Source organism: Gymnoscopelus microlampas, assembly GCF_963454915.1.
Source record: "Gymnoscopelus microlampas genome assembly, chromosome: 7".
NCBI classification, from domain to species: domain Eukaryota; kingdom Metazoa; phylum Chordata; class Actinopteri; order Myctophiformes; family Myctophidae; genus Gymnoscopelus; species Gymnoscopelus microlampas.
In genome coordinates this window covers 52,633,144-52,650,038 of record NC_139944.1, presented here as the reverse complement: position 1 = coordinate 52,650,038, position 16,895 = coordinate 52,633,144, and the positions used below count along the sequence as shown (strand labels likewise).

The 16,895-nt window shown below is 44.2% G+C and overlaps 1 protein-coding gene across 1 annotated transcript in view; it reads right to left on the bottom strand.

The window, feature by feature from the left end:
• Positions 1-16,895, bottom strand: part of LOC311049178 (sortilin-like) — a 67,518-nt gene that overhangs the window by 3,724 nt on the left and 46,899 nt on the right. The gene's annotated exons all lie outside the window — the stretch shown is intronic.

The window sequence follows — 16,895 nt, the reverse complement described above, 5'->3', positions numbered from 1 at the left end:
GATGTGATGTGATGTGATGTGATGTGATGTGATGTGATGTGTTGTGATGTGATGTGATGTGATGTGATGTGTTGTGATGTGATGTGATGTGATGTGATGTGATGTGTTGTGATGTGATGTGATGTGATGTGATGTGTTGTGATGTGATGTGATGTGATGTGATGTGATGTGTTGTGATGTGATGTGATGTGATGTAGGCATGTAACGATTCACTCAACTCACGATACGATTCGAATCACGATTCAAGGTTCACGATACGATTCTTCACGATTTTTTTACGATTTTTTTAGCACATTTATTTTCCAGACAAATTACTGAAAACCTTGATTATTTATTTTACAAAAATCATGTATTTTTAAAAAAAACTATATTTTCTCTTAATATCCTCTTTTTAATACTTGAAATTAAATAAAGCCTTTTTATTCACGAGGTACATGCATTAACTGTCACATTAAGACATATACTTTTTTATTTGTAAAATAATAACTTTAAATATATGTAACCGCTGTATACCCGTCCCGCCAAGAACACACACAGAGGCACTGGGTTGGATGATGTGGTACTTTAGTGAAGCTGCAATGGGTTGGTTCAAGGCACAAACATATATGTGGTTAGCACCTCCACTGGTTCTGACTTCACAGCAGAGTGCAGGTAACAACTGCTATCATAGTTATCATCTTATACATTCTCATAGTTTTTTACATTCTCATGAAATACATTACAAGATGTGACTTTAACAATGAGTTTACAATGGTTTTAACAGTATATCTTTTTAACATGTGATCGTATAGTGGTTTTAACTGGGTTTTAACAATAATGCTTTTACAATTAATTCAATACAATCTGTTTTTAACTTGTTTTCAACCTGCATCATCCTTTTTATCGTTTTTATAATGAATGAAATAAGAAAATACAAAAACACAGACGTCAACCAAAATGGATAATAAAATGGCCAAACGGCGCCCTCTGGCGGTAACTAGAAATTACAGCACGCAGCAACGTGGCTGCTCTGTAATGGCGGATGATACAAACAAACATTTAATCTTGTGAACGTCTGACTTAATACATACAAAACATTTTTAGTGCAACAACAAGTACCTGCAATGAGTTGGTTCAAGACACAAACATATGTGGTTAGCACCTCCACTGGTTCTGACTTCTACAGGAAGAAATAATATGGATTTCAGTATCAAACACATAGTGCATCTAACGTGAGTTACAGCAACAAAACGAAATCACACAGAAACAAAATATCAACTGCTGTTACTGGACAGTGTATCTTACAGTAAATCTCACGTTAGCTTTAGTGCAATTTATAATACTTTTTCAGAGCAGCATCAGAACGTGACTTACCACAGCAGAGTGCAGGTAACAACTGCTATGATAGTCACATGACCCGGTCAACTTTATAGACTTTCCAGCTACCAGTAGATGGCGCTAGTTAACCACTCATTGCAGGACAAACTATACATAGATTCTTTAGCAGGCATTTCACAATAAAAGACTAAGTCTTTCTTATACCTGTTACATACACCCCCCTGAAATCCTGCTAAACATGGGAAGTGCAACTCTTGAGACAAAAACAAACAAAACCATAGGCAAAAAAAAATCGTATACCGAGGCAAAGGAAAAAGAAAACTGTGCATCACAAGGAACAAAACTCAAGTACATGTCAGTTCAAAAAACTCTCCCAACAAGGAGTGCGAAAAGAAAGGAGACGATCAAACTCCTGACTAAACACAGACACAGAGATGCCTGTTACACATCTGAAATGTAAAATATTGTTCCTGTAGCTTCAAGTACTACTTAGATACACTTCTGGTTACTCTCATAAACCTGTCACTCAAACTGAAAGTGCATCTCTAAAGAACTGAAACAAGGAACTAACTGACACTGTGGACATAGAATCCTCTTCTACTACTTGGTCATTCATCTCACAAACGAGACGTCTGGGAGGCTTAATGGACCTACGATCCCTGAGACTATAACGGTTAGGCTGTGTGCAAATCACCTGAGGTAGAGGGCCTGGAACGTCAAAGTCAGGGCAGTCACTGTCTGGAATGGCTGTCTCAGGGGCGTTAGCGTCTGGGGAGTCAATGTCCGGGGAGGCAATGTCTGGAGGGCTACTGTCAGGAGGGGCTACGTCCATGGGGACATTGACAGGAGGGGACATGTCTGGATGGACAGGTTCAGGGGAAGGGAATGCATAGGTAGTGACAGGTTCGGGAGAAGAGACTGCATTGGTAGTGACAGGTTCGGGAGAAGAGACTGCATTGGTAGTGACAGGTTCAGTTCCATCAGGTGTATCGGCCAAGCCATCAGGCAGGGAATCACTTCTTGAAGCTATGGACAGAACTTCATCCACATCACTCCCATCAACAGGGTCCTCAATCTCAGGAGTATTCATGAGCCAGTCCATTGTCTGGACATTGCGATCCACACCGCCAACTGCCACTGACTCCGGGCCACTTCCATCAGCCACAACACTGAGATCTGATCCCACAAGAGAGACTGGAGTCTCATCCCCATCCAAGTTCAGGAAGTCGACTGGGAGAAGAAGGTTCCTGTGCACAACTTTCTCCTTGCCAGTTTGGATGTCTTTAATCCTGTACACGTTAATGCCGGGCCTCACTGACACAACGTCATAAGGAGCCGAGTCCCATCTGTCAGAGAGCTTCCTCTTGCCTTTCTCACCACGAGTGGCCAGCAACACTCGATCGCCCACCGCCAACGAAGAGCCTTTGACTCGACGGTTGTAGAGTCTGGCGTGACGAGCTTGCTCTTGGAGACTGTGTCTACGAGCAATCTCTGCAGCTGCACACAAGTCTTGCCTCAAGCGAGTAACAAACTCATTACGGCTGACCACCTTGTCATTCTGGCGGACATGTTGGAACATGATGTCAATGGGGAGACGCGGGATTCGCCCAAACATCAAAAAGAATGGAGCAAAGCCAGTGGTCTCGTGCACTGTACAGTTGTAGCAGAAGGTCAATGTCTGTAGCATCTGTGGCCATCTGGCTTTTGCAGTAGGGGCCAGGACTCTCAACATGTTCCCCAGTGTCCTGTTGAAACGTTCTACAACACCATTACCCATTGGGTGGTATGGGGTGGTGCGTGACTTGTGAACTCCCGCCATCTCCAGAAGTTCTTTCATGAGCCTGCTCCCGAAGTTGGCACCTTGGTCTGAGTGTAATCTTTGGGGAAATCCATAAATACAAAAGAAGTCATCCCACAACCGCCGGGCAACTTGTTTCGCAGACTGATTTCGACAGGGAAAGGCATGCGCCATTTTGGAGAAGTGGTCTGTTACTACCAAGACATCGACTGTTTTCTTGTCACTCAGTTCGGCCGACCAGAAATCGATACACACCAATTCCATTGGGGCAGATGTCTGAATGTTCTCCAGGGGTGCACGGGCCTCAGGTTCAGGTGTTTTGCCAACAACACATCTCTCACATCGGCGTACATGGTTGGCTATGTCATTTTCCATTCCGATCCAGAAGAACCGTTCCCTGGCAAGGGAGAGGGTTCGTGCACGGCCCTGATGACCAGCATTATCATGGACGCCAAGGAGAACTTGTCGTTTAAGGCTATCCGGTACAATGAACTGAAAGAGTTTCTTGTCGAGTCTAAGGTCTTTCCTCACCCTGTACAGGATTCCATCTTGTACCCGTAGCTTCTTCCAGTGTCTGAGGAGCTTGTTGACACAGCCAGGTTCAGACGCTGTTTCCCGCCTGGTAGCTCTCTTATGCCGTTGCACATAGAACATGACTCGGCTTATTGTGGCATCCTGCTCCTGAAGACTCAAGATCTGGCTCTGGGGAATAACAGTGGAAGGGTCTTCTCCAGGTAACTGGGGCAACGGTGGACTAGCACTGGGCAGACTGGTCATTCCACTGTCACTATGGGCAATCAGCACCGCTGACACCTCTTCAGGGCTGATGGAGCCCTCCACAGATTGAGAGACACCTCCAGCATCCGAATCAGATGATCCTGGTTCCACTTCTCGAACAGCTTGACAGTTGTTTGTCACCCGGAAGGTATCTTGTACTGTACCCCTGACAACACCATTGACTTCATCCAACAGTGCAATGTAAGGCTCTTTCATCAGACGGTGACTGACACATGACCGAACGAATGGCTCGCGGCTTAGCGCATCGGGGACAATGTTCTTAACACCTGGCACATACTTCAGATCAAAGTCGAACGCTGCAAGCTTAGCCACCCATCTTTGTTCACATGCATCCAAGCGAGGCTTCGTTAGGATGTAAGACAGCGGGTTGTTATCCGTCCAGGCAGTAAAGTGTCTGCCCTTCAGCCAGTGGCTAAACTTGTCACAAATGGCCCACTTCAATGCCAGGAATTCAAGCCTGTGCGCTGGGTAGTTCATCTGTGACCGGGACAGTGTCTTGCTAGCGAAGGCGACAGGTCGAGCGATCTTTTCACCTGGTGGCACCTGAGACAGGACGGCGCCAATGCCATCGAACGACGCATCAACAGCAAGAACAAAGGGGGCATTGAAATCCGGGTGGGCTAGAGTGACACTCATCATGAGGTCGTTTTTCAGAGTCTCAAACGCGTTCTGGCACGCGTCGGTCCAATCAGCAGGCGACAACTTGACTTGACCTCCTTTCTTGACAGGTTTGCGACCTCTCTTGTGCTTGCGCTGAGCACCAGGTTCAGCTGTGAGCCTGAACAACGGTTTTGCCTTCGCAGAACATGCCTCGATGAAACCTTGATAGTACATCACCATTCCTAGATACGATCTGATTTTACTAGGGCAAGGTGTTCTCCCATCAGACTCCATGAGGTCGGTGACTTGGACGTCATTTATGGCTCTCACTTTCTCGTGGTCTGTCCGAACTCCATCTTCACTGATGACATGCCCAAGAAACTTCACAGTCCTTCTGAGGAAGAAGCACTTCTTGGGTGCGAGCTTAAGGTTGTGTTCCTTGAGGCGGGCGAACACCATCTCCAGGCGTCGGAGTGCAGCTTCCTCTGTAGGTGCAAATACCATCAGGTCGTCTAGGTAACACAACAGGCTTGTGAAATTCTCGTCACCGAATATGGACATCATCATCCTCATGAACGTAGCGGGACTGTTGCATAGGCCTTGAGGAAGACGGTTGTATTCATGAAGTCCAAAGGGCGACGAGAACGCTGTATACTTCTTGTCATCAGGGTGCAAGGGGACGTTATAAAAGCCTGATGTCAGGTCCATTGTGGAGAAGAAAGCATTCCCACCGAGTGCGGCTAGAGCATCAGCTTGATGTGGCAGTGGGTAGGCATCCTTCACGGTTCTTGCATTAAGCCATCTGAAGTCAGTGCAGACTCTGAGTTCTCCATTCCGCTTCCAAATGAGAACGAGTGCAGATGCATATTCGCTGTGCGACTTCTGAATAATGCCTTTCTCTTCCATCTCATTCAGAGTCGTCCTCAGTTTCTCATACTGGCTTGGTGGTATGCGTCTGTAAGGTAGACGGAACGGCTTGTTGTCGACAAGGTGGATGCGATGCACAAACTCTTTAGCTTCTCCACAGTCCATCTTGTGTCGGGAGAAGATTGACTCATACTGTTCGATGATGTGAAGGAGCTTGTCTTTCCACTGCAGCGACACTTCACATGACTTCAGATCAAGGTCTTGCAGTCCCAGAGTTTCCAGTGCACGCACCATGTCCTCTTCTGACCTTGGCCGTACATCTTCACTCTGTACACACTGCACATTGCACTTGACTTCGTCTGCTTTGGGCAAGTCCTCTACTGCGATACAGGGGGACACATCCGCAATTTTGGCGTTCCTTCTCAGCACCACAGCTTTGTCGGTAGGATTAATGACTTTAACAGGCACCCATCGGTCTCCCCAAAGAGGAGTAACAACTCTTCCAACGAGGATGTGTCTGGGTCTGGCATTTGACTGTGTTGGCTCAACGACCACTGTACTGCCTGCTGACATCACGGCTGACTCAGGTAACTTGCCCCAGACAAGGTGCTCGCTCTGCGGTTTCAGTGTCACACAACTCTTGACCTTCACCGTGCCCACCTTATCTGGAATGCAGTCACCTCTCCATCTCTCTGTGTTAGAAAGCAGTGACAGGAATTGGCAGTGGTCATCGGTCTGACCATTGTTGGGCGAGGAAACTAGTCTCCAGTAGCTGTCAGTGCTCTTCAGTTGAGTTAGAATGTGCTTGATGGCATTGCTGCCAAGGATCATTTGATCTGTCTGGCCTGGAACAACCATCACTGGGACGATCATTCTGCATCCGTAAATGGTGACATCAAGGTCATACATATCTTTGGGGGAAACGCGGTGTCCACCACAGCCTATTATGACATAATCATCAGCCGTGTTTCTTATCATGTCAGGGCATTGCTGCAGCAGGGACTCAACAGCAGACTCACTTATTGTACAGGCCATCGACCCGCTGTCCAACAGTGCTTTGAGAGTGGGACCATTCTTCACAGGCACAGGCGTGTAGAACAGGCTGTCAGTCTCTGCTATTCTCTGGGATCCCTGAAAGATCAATTTCTTGGATGAGGGTATCGTACTGCTATACAGCTCATAGAGGGACTCATTATCTTGCATGTCAGGTTTCTCATTACTGTTGGGAGGCTTATTGGGTTGATCTGCACTGTCCTCCATTGTGTGCAGACCAGTCAGTTTCCCTGCTGCTCCGGGACAGTCCTTTTTTCTGGACAGTCACGGCGTGAATGGCCTGGGGCGTGGCACTGGAAACAAAGCCTCTTCTCCCGGCAATGAGAGAATGCACTGTGATCTTCATCTTTGCAAATAATACATGGCTTGTCAGTGAAGCCGTCAATTCGGTCTGCAGGTCGCCTGGGTGGAGTTCGCCTCCTCATTTGTGACTGGTCAGAGGCTCCACGCAGCAGGACCTTCTCCAGCATGCTCATGACCTCTGCTAGGGGGACATACTGTGGGCTTTGTGTCTGAGGCGGCTCGTGACTGCTGTGGGTAAGGACTGGGCCATGGGTAGGGGCGGGGCTATGGGTGGGGGCTGGGCTGTGGTATGGGACCGGGCCGTGGCTCACCTCAGCTTTGTGCACGGCAATGTCCATCCTCTTCACAGGGTGCAATGGGGAAGTTGCTTTGCAGCTCATCTCAGCGTGGTATTCGTTCAGCACTTCCAATACTTCACATGCCGACCACCTGTCAATTGTTTTGGATCTGAAGGTGAGGGCTAGGTCTTTGCAGGGACAGTTCCTAATAAACATGCGAGTCACCTCCATTTCAGGGTTGTCAAGAGTTTTGCCCTGTTCTCTCAGGCAGTCAGTAGCGAGGTCAGCTGCTCTGTTCAGTCTCAGCCAGTAGTCATAGGGGTCTTCCTGGTCTTTGGGCAAAGTCGAGTAAAAGTCAGCTAAGGGGACAGCAGAGTACCTAGTACAGCTAAAGTGCTTTCTGAGGAGACCATAAATCATGTCAGGGTGAGCATAAACATCAATGTTGCTGTTTCTAATGCCAAACTTAACTACATCCTTAGCCTTTCCTCTCAAATGCATAAGGATTTCCTCAGCCTGTTCCTCAACCCTCACATTAGTCTTCTTAATGAACGTTCTCATCAGATCTTCCCATTCATACACTGTGATTGAGTCTGAGCCACCCCCTACAAAAGATGGTGGTTCCTTAACCTTTCTCTGTGTAACCAAATGGACCTGGGAAGCATCCATCTGACTGGGCTGACTCAAAGTGCTCGCTACATTTTGTGTGACAGTGGAACTGGGAGCTACTGTGTTGTGTGGCTGTATGCGTGACATGATGCTGTCAGCTAACTGATGTCCTATCTCCTGAATGACAGTCCTCATCTGGTCAGTTACACACTCAGAATTGTCACTAGTAGGATTTGGTGTAAATGTGACCTGAGGCATAGGTGGGCTGGTGTGATGGTCAGCTACATTACGGACCCTAGCACTAGGAACCTCCTCCAATGAGGGAATACTAACACCTGGAGTGGGACTATCAACTGAGAAAAGGATGGGAGCATGCATAGCTCTGCCCCTGCCAACACTAATGGGTGTGCTAAACCGTGACATCTTTCCCAAAACAGTATAGTCCACCCCACCAATGTGGATATCAACAGTAGAAGAATAGCAAATAAATCAAAATGACAAAAACAATCTGTAGGTTGTGTGACACGTCACTGGTATGGCACACACAATTGTCTGTGTCACTGTGACACCCTGTACTGTGTACAGTAATGAGCTTCACTGCTATGCTACCATGTAAACTGTACCCACAAATACTGTGTACTGATGGCCTCATGAAGTGATGTGGTAGGCAGGGCGGTCACCGGTCCGACGAGAAGTCACGGGTCATGGCACCAATGTAACCGCTGTATACCCGTCCCGCCAAGAACACACACAGAGGCACTGGGTTGGATGATGTGGTACTTTAGTGAAGCTGCAATGGGTTGGTTCAAGGCACAAACATATATGTGGTTAGCACCTCCACTGGTTCTGACTTCACAGCAGAGTGCAGGTAACAACTGCTATCATAGTTATCATCTTATACATTCTCATAGTTTTTTACATTCTCATGAAATACATTACAAGATGTGACTTTAACAATGAGTTTACAATGGTTTTAACAGTATATCTTTTTAACATGTGATCGTATAGTGGTTTTAACTGGGTTTTAACAATAATGCTTTTACAATTAATTCAATACAATCTGTTTTTAACTTGTTTTCAACCTGCATCATCCTTTTTATCGTTTTTATAATGAATGAAATAAGAAAATACAAAAACACAGACGTCAACCAAAATGGATAATAAAATGGCCAAACGGCGCCCTCTGGCGGTAACTAGAAATTACAGCACGCAGCAACGTGGCTGCTCTGTAATGGCGGATGATACAAACAAACATTTAATCTTGTGAACGTCTGACTTAATACATACAAAACATTTTTAGTGCAACAACAAGTACCTGCAATGAGTTGGTTCAAGACACAAACATATGTGGTTAGTGTTAGGAAAATTAGATTTAAAGTCTAGAAGTATAATGAATGTGTATGTAGAAAACTGCATAAATGGAGTTTAGAAGAGTAAAAAGGGGGGCACATAGTGGCTCCTGTTTATATCCTGCGGTTTAAACATGTAACTGCTTTAAGTTCAGCTATTCTAATCACTTAAGCCACACAGTGATATATAGACTATTACACTGTGTACCGTATATATACCGTATATTTTAATCATTAGTATGACTAAAAGTGTTAAGTTTTAGTTTAACTATGTCATTATAACCTTATTCAAAGAAAATGTGTTTACCAAGGAGGAGAGGAGATCATAGTGAGAGGGGCCCTGTCTTTCCCTCTCTCTCATTTACTCCCTTTTTCAGAGGAATGTCTTACTGAAAATACAGGCACCAGTGATGCCATAGAATTAATATTAGGTCATAATAATCGCATACTTTTGTTGTAATACTCTTATAGTAATATACTAAAAGCTTTAATATGGATATCAAAATGACATAAGATTACACAGCAGAATTCAGAGTGTTAGTTCCCAGCCAGGAAATAGAAAACTAAAAATGCCATATACCTTGGCCAAATTATAATAGACAAAGGGTTCATAGACGCTTATCGCAATCAAAAGTAAGGGAGTGTAGGGCCATCGAAGGGAGGTGAGGAGTGGAGAGGCCTGTGACGGGGAAGGTGTGGAGTCAGCGTGAGAACAGCAGGAAGCCTCGTCCTCTGAAGCCAACATCAAGATCTAATTGATAATGTTTTTATGATGTAACGCTGGGCTAGGGAAAGAATGCTTCAGTGCAGAAATATCGCCCTGTCTGGAGCATCATTACTCTGTGATTAGGGAGAGATTTTTGTATCCAGCGCGCTGTTATTTGAGTGGTATTGTATCTTTTATTTTTGTATATGACAATTCATTTCTGATTGTTTAATAGGCTCATCAATAATTGTAACCTTAGTCTAAGGATAATAAACCATTTTGATTCTTACAATTGTAATCACCTGTGTAGCAATTATTTCAAGGGATGACTCCTTACACTATGGAACCACTGAACCAGGTACCTTATCCTTCTCTAGATTTACGTTTATGGAGTTAAGGTTCAGTAATAAATCTAACAATTGGTGCCGAAACCCTTATGGTTCCGTAAGGAGGACATCCTTTGGCAGGCTGATCGTCTGGACATCATTCCAGTAACCGGTCTTGGCTTTCTTGTCTCGGTTCTGAGCAAACTTGCCCCGGGGTGAAAGATAAGGTTAGCTGAAACCTGTTTCGACTAATTCAGTGATTGGACACTCTAACCTGAGTTTGTTTGACTGAGATAAGCAATTGTCGTAATTCCAAAGCATTGACATAAATTTAGCTATTGTAGGACATTGATTTATAACCAAATTTAGCGGTGTTAATGAATTGTCATTGAGCTGTGTGTTTTAACTGTGCAAATCCTATTGTCAGGGGCGATAGGGAAGACATCTCAGGGAGATAGCCAGATTCCGGGAGTTTGGTATAAACTGTTAATTTCTGGGTATTTGACAGTAGAATAAATCGTCAGGGGCGATAGGGAAGACATCTCGGGGAGATAGCCAGATTCCGGGAGTTTGGTATTAATTGTTATTTCTGGGTATTGACAATACAGTCGTCCGGGGCGAAAAAGTAATCTCGGGGAGGTTATAAGATAGACTCAGGGAGTTTTAGTCAGTTATTTTAACGCGCGGGTGCGGTTTTTACTCTGATCCGGTATCTAGTCGTCACATAAAGTGCTGTTAAAATCACATATAAGGGATTTATGGGCCAGGGGTTCATACAAAATAACTTCGGGGGAGTTATTACGCTCGGGGAGTGTAGCATATATTATCAATTCTGTGGGACGGGTGGATTCCTCGCATGAAGCGCGCGGTGCTATGTGAGTTTGCATTTGGGGAAAAAGCGTTGGGGTGGTGTGTACTCGCGACAATCAATCAATTGTCGCATCTCTTCTGTCTATCTCTTTCTAGTTCACTGTTAAATCATTGTATAACATACTACAGTTCATTGCGCTAGGAAGTGTATGCCATTTTAGAAAGTTGGAAGAAAAGAGAAAAGGAAAAAAGTGTGTTGGAAAACGAACAATAAACATTGGCATTTTCAGTGAGAATCATATTAAGTGCCACATCCAGCCGCTTTGTTACAGATTAAAATACTGTTGGGCCATTCACTAGGGAGTGGTCAAACGCTGTTTGTACAGAAGTGATAGCGGTACCATAGTCCCCTGCTGTGTTAGATTCCTAAAAAAAAAAAAAAAGGTGACATGGCGGAAATTGCTGATATGAAGAAAAGGCTTCTCAGATTACAAATACAACAAGTAGAACAGCAGCTACAAATGTTGGAAATGCAACAAAATTGGGTACAACAGCAGAATAACAATTATCAACCAGGGTACTATAGAGGTAGAAGAGGTTATAGGGGTCCCTGTGACATGTCCCAGGTCAGGTGTTTTAACTGCAATGGTATGGGGCACTTTGCCCGTGATTGCATACAGCCTAGGCGGCAGCGAACACACGGTGGTCAGAGCCAGCAACATTTTTAGATGAGGCAGAATGGAACAGACCAGTTATAGGGGTGTTAAGGCAGGGGGAGGACGGTTACAGGGTTAAGCAGGACCAGCATAGAAGGCAGAGAAAAGTGATTAGAAGAGGGTATGACAGCTAGGAGAGAGGTCAGAGTGCATGCACGCACGGACACACACAACACACAATTGCTTAAGTGGCAGTACACATACAAAACCATACATTTCACACAAGGGAAGCAAAAGTTTGAGGGAAGTAAATAATAATGATGGTATGACTGCTTACTGCCAAATTATAATTGCCATTTTTCAAAGTAAATAACCCGAATGCTGAGGATACTTGCGTTCACATTCGGGGGGTCCACGATGTTTATGGTCTGGACAATTTGCCTTTTCACATGAAGTGACACTGTCTGCAGCTCTTGGACGTGACATTACAGGCGGGAAGGGGTCAGTCTATACGACCTGGGATATAAACAATGCTGCAGGATTGTTTGCAATGCACATGCGACACGTGCAGGAGAAGGAACTGTATCGACTGAGCATTTGGGGTTGCTCTGGAAAACATAAACTGTTGTACATTTGTCTTCTGGCAGGGGGAATGAGGAGTGCTGTCACGTGACCATTTACCGAGCCACTGGAAGATGTCAAACCAGGCTCTCTGGCCCATGCATGTGAAAGCAAAATTTCCTCTGGCAAGTTGGTAATTAAATTATTAAATGGCCAAAGTAGGGCAGAGTGCACCTTTAGTTGTATGTTTGAAAAAAACAAGAAAAAACACAGTTTTTTTTTGTTTTTTAAGGGGGAGAGAGACAAGTAGCCTACTGATGTATTATAGCACAACATTAAAGTCCACAGAACAGAATGGAGAAAACTCTTGCAACCACACATACTGTAGTATATGAACATGGCCAATACAGAGACATTGTTGTACATAGAAAATTCACACTATACAGTACACTGACTGGCACCCTGACCAAAGATTACAAGTAAGTGAGGTAGTAGTTAAGAAAGTAAAGGTGTGCATGCATGTACGCTCAGGGTTTAGTGCACGAGTGAGTCAGCTAGATGGGAGGTCAAGTGAGTCAGCTAGATGGGAGGTCAAGTGAGTCAGCTAGATGGGAGGTCAAGTGAGTCAGCTAGATGGGAGGTCAAGTGAGTCAGCTAGATGGGAGGTCAAGTGGAATTAGAAGTGTTTAAATATTTCTTAAATGTTGGAAAGGAGTTTGAAGACTTAAATGGCATCTAGTAAGTTCAATAAGTAAGTGCGGAATGTGAGGTTTAGAAATATGACAAAAAGTGGAATTAAAATCCTCTAAAATTGCCTTGGGGGGTAGGACTGAATGTCGGAAGGAACATACATAATAATAAAACATATGATGAGAACGAGGAATGTTTTTAACAAGTGGCAGATGGCGCAGCGCATGTTTAGTTGAGAGTGAATACATTCTAAAAATAATTTAGTCATATATGATGGAGGTGTAGCAGCCGAGGTTAGGGGGTAGGCTCCCCGAACCCTTGGCTGCAACAGGCGGCAGCGGGGTCGCAAGGCTCCCAGAGCACGTTAAATACTCTATATAGTGCGGGGGAGATACTGAAGGCCCCCGTGTTCTGTCAAGGATGAATTAACATCCTAGCTGTGTTTCCGTCTAGCCTGCGTGGTTGTCGCACATGGTTGTGTGTCGGGCAACTGCGTGGTACGTGGATGACAGTCCACACCTAGCAGAGGGTGCGGTCTTGAGGGACGGTCTCTGTGAAAAGGCAAGGCGGGTGAAAACGGTTAAAATTCTGGTTCCCGTAGCCAAGCGGGGCCAGGACAAGACCGTCGGTTTCCTGCCTGGGGCGCCAACCACGCCTACGGGTAAGGGATCGCTATCGACTGGGTCACCTGCCGGTCGGATCGCAATAGCATTAAAGCCATGGCGTGCTGTGGTCGCTGCGTTCGGCTCAATGTACAGTCAGGCCATCACAAGCTCAAAGCGACCGCCGTAGTGCAACAGTTACTAAGCGAGTGATGCTCCTGTGATCGGTGGGCTTTGAAAAGAAGACGCCGGGAAGCAGGAGGCTTGAACTCTCCATCCAGGGTGACCTGGGTGTAGACCTCAAGTGGAAAGGGGTCTAGCCTGTCGACTGCGCCCCGCGGGGGAGGTCCGAAAGACTTAAGTGCAAAACAATATTACAATAGTGTCAGAAATTCAAAGGTGGGGGGGAGTATTGCGATTGTATTAACTGTTGTACAGTCATCTGTTAACTTAAGTGATTGATCAGTCCCCATATGAACTAACCACAGATCAAAAAAGTCACGAACCAGCCATTTTCATGTCTAAAAGGGGGACGCCCCTGAATAATAAAAATGTGTAGAAACATGTATTACAAAGTTTACGGAACCTAATTGCATTGAGGGCCTCTATTTTTTAACAGACACAGGAAACGGACAGGAGACCTACCCAGAGCCCAGCAATATTCTGTGTTTGCTGTATTTGCTTTATGAAATGCTTGATTTATTTGCCAGGTCGGCCTACAGGAGGTTTTGTCTGTCGATCGGACGGTCTGTCTGTCTGTCTGTCTGTCTATCTTTTTCTTCCCCAGCCAGTCAGCTAAGGGGGACACTGGGGCAGTTTGGGTCTTTTGGGGTTCTGGCTGTTCGCAGTGGCATGGGAGTATGTGTGCTTTAATTACAATTTTTTGCATTGCAGTACCAACAGACCTTTGACCTGCTTACTGTAAAAGCAGGGGGGAATGTGTACGGTGTTGCTTAACCATTTTTTAATTCCAGATGTTTCTACTAACGTAACCTCTCTATTAGCTCATTCCAAGGCCATTCTTGACTCATTGACCCCACCACCAGAAGGCTACGACCCCTGGGGTTGGTTCTCCTCAAGGTGCTCTTCCTGGATGGTTTGGGTAGCCAGTGTGATACTTCCCATTCTTATCCCAGTGGCTGTCCTCCTGCTTTGTGTAAACCGCTCACTAGCTAGCACATGACTCCACTACCCGACAACTTGCTCTGACTAAGGTATCGACCTATGACACTGACTTTGATCCAGCCAACCTTAGAGGGGTGCCTAGAGACTTGAGAAGCCTCATACCACATGACGGACAGTACTTACAGACCCAGAATGACATGCATGACATTTATCCTAGCCCAGACACACATGACGACCCATTTGCAACTTGTGACATAACGCTGTAAATCTAGGTGTACTAGGTCCTTCTAATTTCCCTTTTTAGATTACACCTACCGCTAGGCAGGTGTAAAAGGGGGACTGTTAGGAAAATTAGATTTAAAGTCTAGAAGTATAATGAATGTGTATGTAGAAAACTGCATAAATGGAGTTTAGAAGAGTAAAAAGGGGGGCACATAGTGGCTCCTGTTTATATCCTGCGGTTTAAACATGTAACTGCTTTAAGTTCAGCTATTCTAATCACTTAAGCCACACAGTGATATATAGACTATTACACTGTGTACCGTATATATACCGTATATTTTAATCATTAGTATGACTAAAAGTGTTAAGTTTTAGTTTAACTATGTCATTATAACCTTATTCAAAGAAAATGTGTTTACCAAGGAGGAGAGGAGATCATAGTGAGAGGGGCCCTGTCTTTCCCTCTCTCTCATTTACTCCCTTTTTCAGAGGAATGTCTTACTGAAAATACAGGCACCAGTGATGCCATAGAATTAATATTAGGTCATAATAATCGCATACTTTTGTTGTAATACTCTTATAGTAATATACTAAAAGCTTTAATATGGATATCAAAATGACATAAGATTACACAGCAGAATTCAGAGTGTTAGTTCCCAGCCAGGAAATAGAAAACTAAAAATGCCATATACCTTGGCCAAATTATAATAGACAAAGGGTTCATAGACGCTTATCGCAATCAAAAGTAAGGGAGTGTAGGGCCATCGAAGGGAGGTGAGGAGTGGAGAGGCCTGTGACGGGGAAGGTGTGGAGTCAGCGTGAGAACAGCAGGAAGCCTCGTCCTCTGAAGCCAACATCAAGATCTAATTGATAATGTTTTTATGATGTAACGCTGGGCTAGGGAAAGAATGCTTCAGTGCAGAAATATCGCCCTGTCTGGAGCATCATTACTCTGTGATTAGGGAGAGATTTTTGTATCCAGCGCGCTGTTATTTGAGTGGTATTGTATCTTTTATTTTTGTATATGACAATTCATTTCTGATTGTTTAATAGGCTCATCAATAATTGTAACCTTAGTCTAAGGATAATAAACCATTTTGATTCTTACAATTGTAATCACCTGTGTAGCAATTATTTCAAGGGATGACTCCTTACACTATGGAACCACTGAACCAGGTACCTTATCCTTCTCTAGATTTACGTTTATGGAGTTAAGGTTCAGTAATAAATCTAACATTAGCACCTCCACTGGTTCTGACTTCTACAGGAAGAAATAATATGGATTTCAGTATCAAACACATAGTGCATCTAACGTGAGTTACAGCAACAAAACGAAATCACACAGAAACAAAATATCAACTGCTGTTACTGGACAGTGTATCTTACAGTAAATCTCACGTTAGCTTTAGTGCAATTTATAATACTTTTTCAGAGCAGCATCAGAACGTGACTTACCACAGCAGAGTGCAGGTAACAACTGCTATGATAGTCACATGACCCGGTCAACTTTATAGACTTTCCAGCTACCAGTAGATGGCGCTAGTTAACCACTCATTGCAGGACAAACTATACATAGATTCTTTAGCAGGCATTTCACAATAAAAGACTAAGTCTTTCTTATACCTGTTACATATATAAGTCTTATGAAATAAATGAATTTTAAAACATGTATCCCAGATGAAATAAATTAAAAAGAAAACAAATAAACAAACTAAGGCTTAGCCTTGGGATTTACAAGTTATTTTTTATCTATGCTACATTCTCAGCATTCTGTATAAAACAACACATTTATGTACAGTAAGGGAAACTGTTTTAAACTGCTCCAAATGAGATTAGATAAGAATGAATTGATTAATATCAATGAAATTCGCTATATATCTGAAAGACAGTGTTGAAAGGAGTTTGGCATTGTCAGCGCTCTGATACAATTGTTAAATTATTAAATTAGATTATTATTCATTGTACTCTGCAGCCACACCGAATAGCTCCAGAATTAGCCGTTTTCATTAAGCCTTATCAGTTGTATGTTTCCTACAGAGTTTAAATCAGACAGCTAACAACGCCGTCAGACGGCGGAGGGGGTAAACGGTATAGTTTGGGCAATTCATCAATCAAATAAACATGTTTACATGCGACGCACATTTCCCTCTTTATGCAGTGCGATCGCCTAGTTGTTTAGATTTCATAGCCTGAGAGGACGTGAACCCCACTCTGCCGTTCATAGC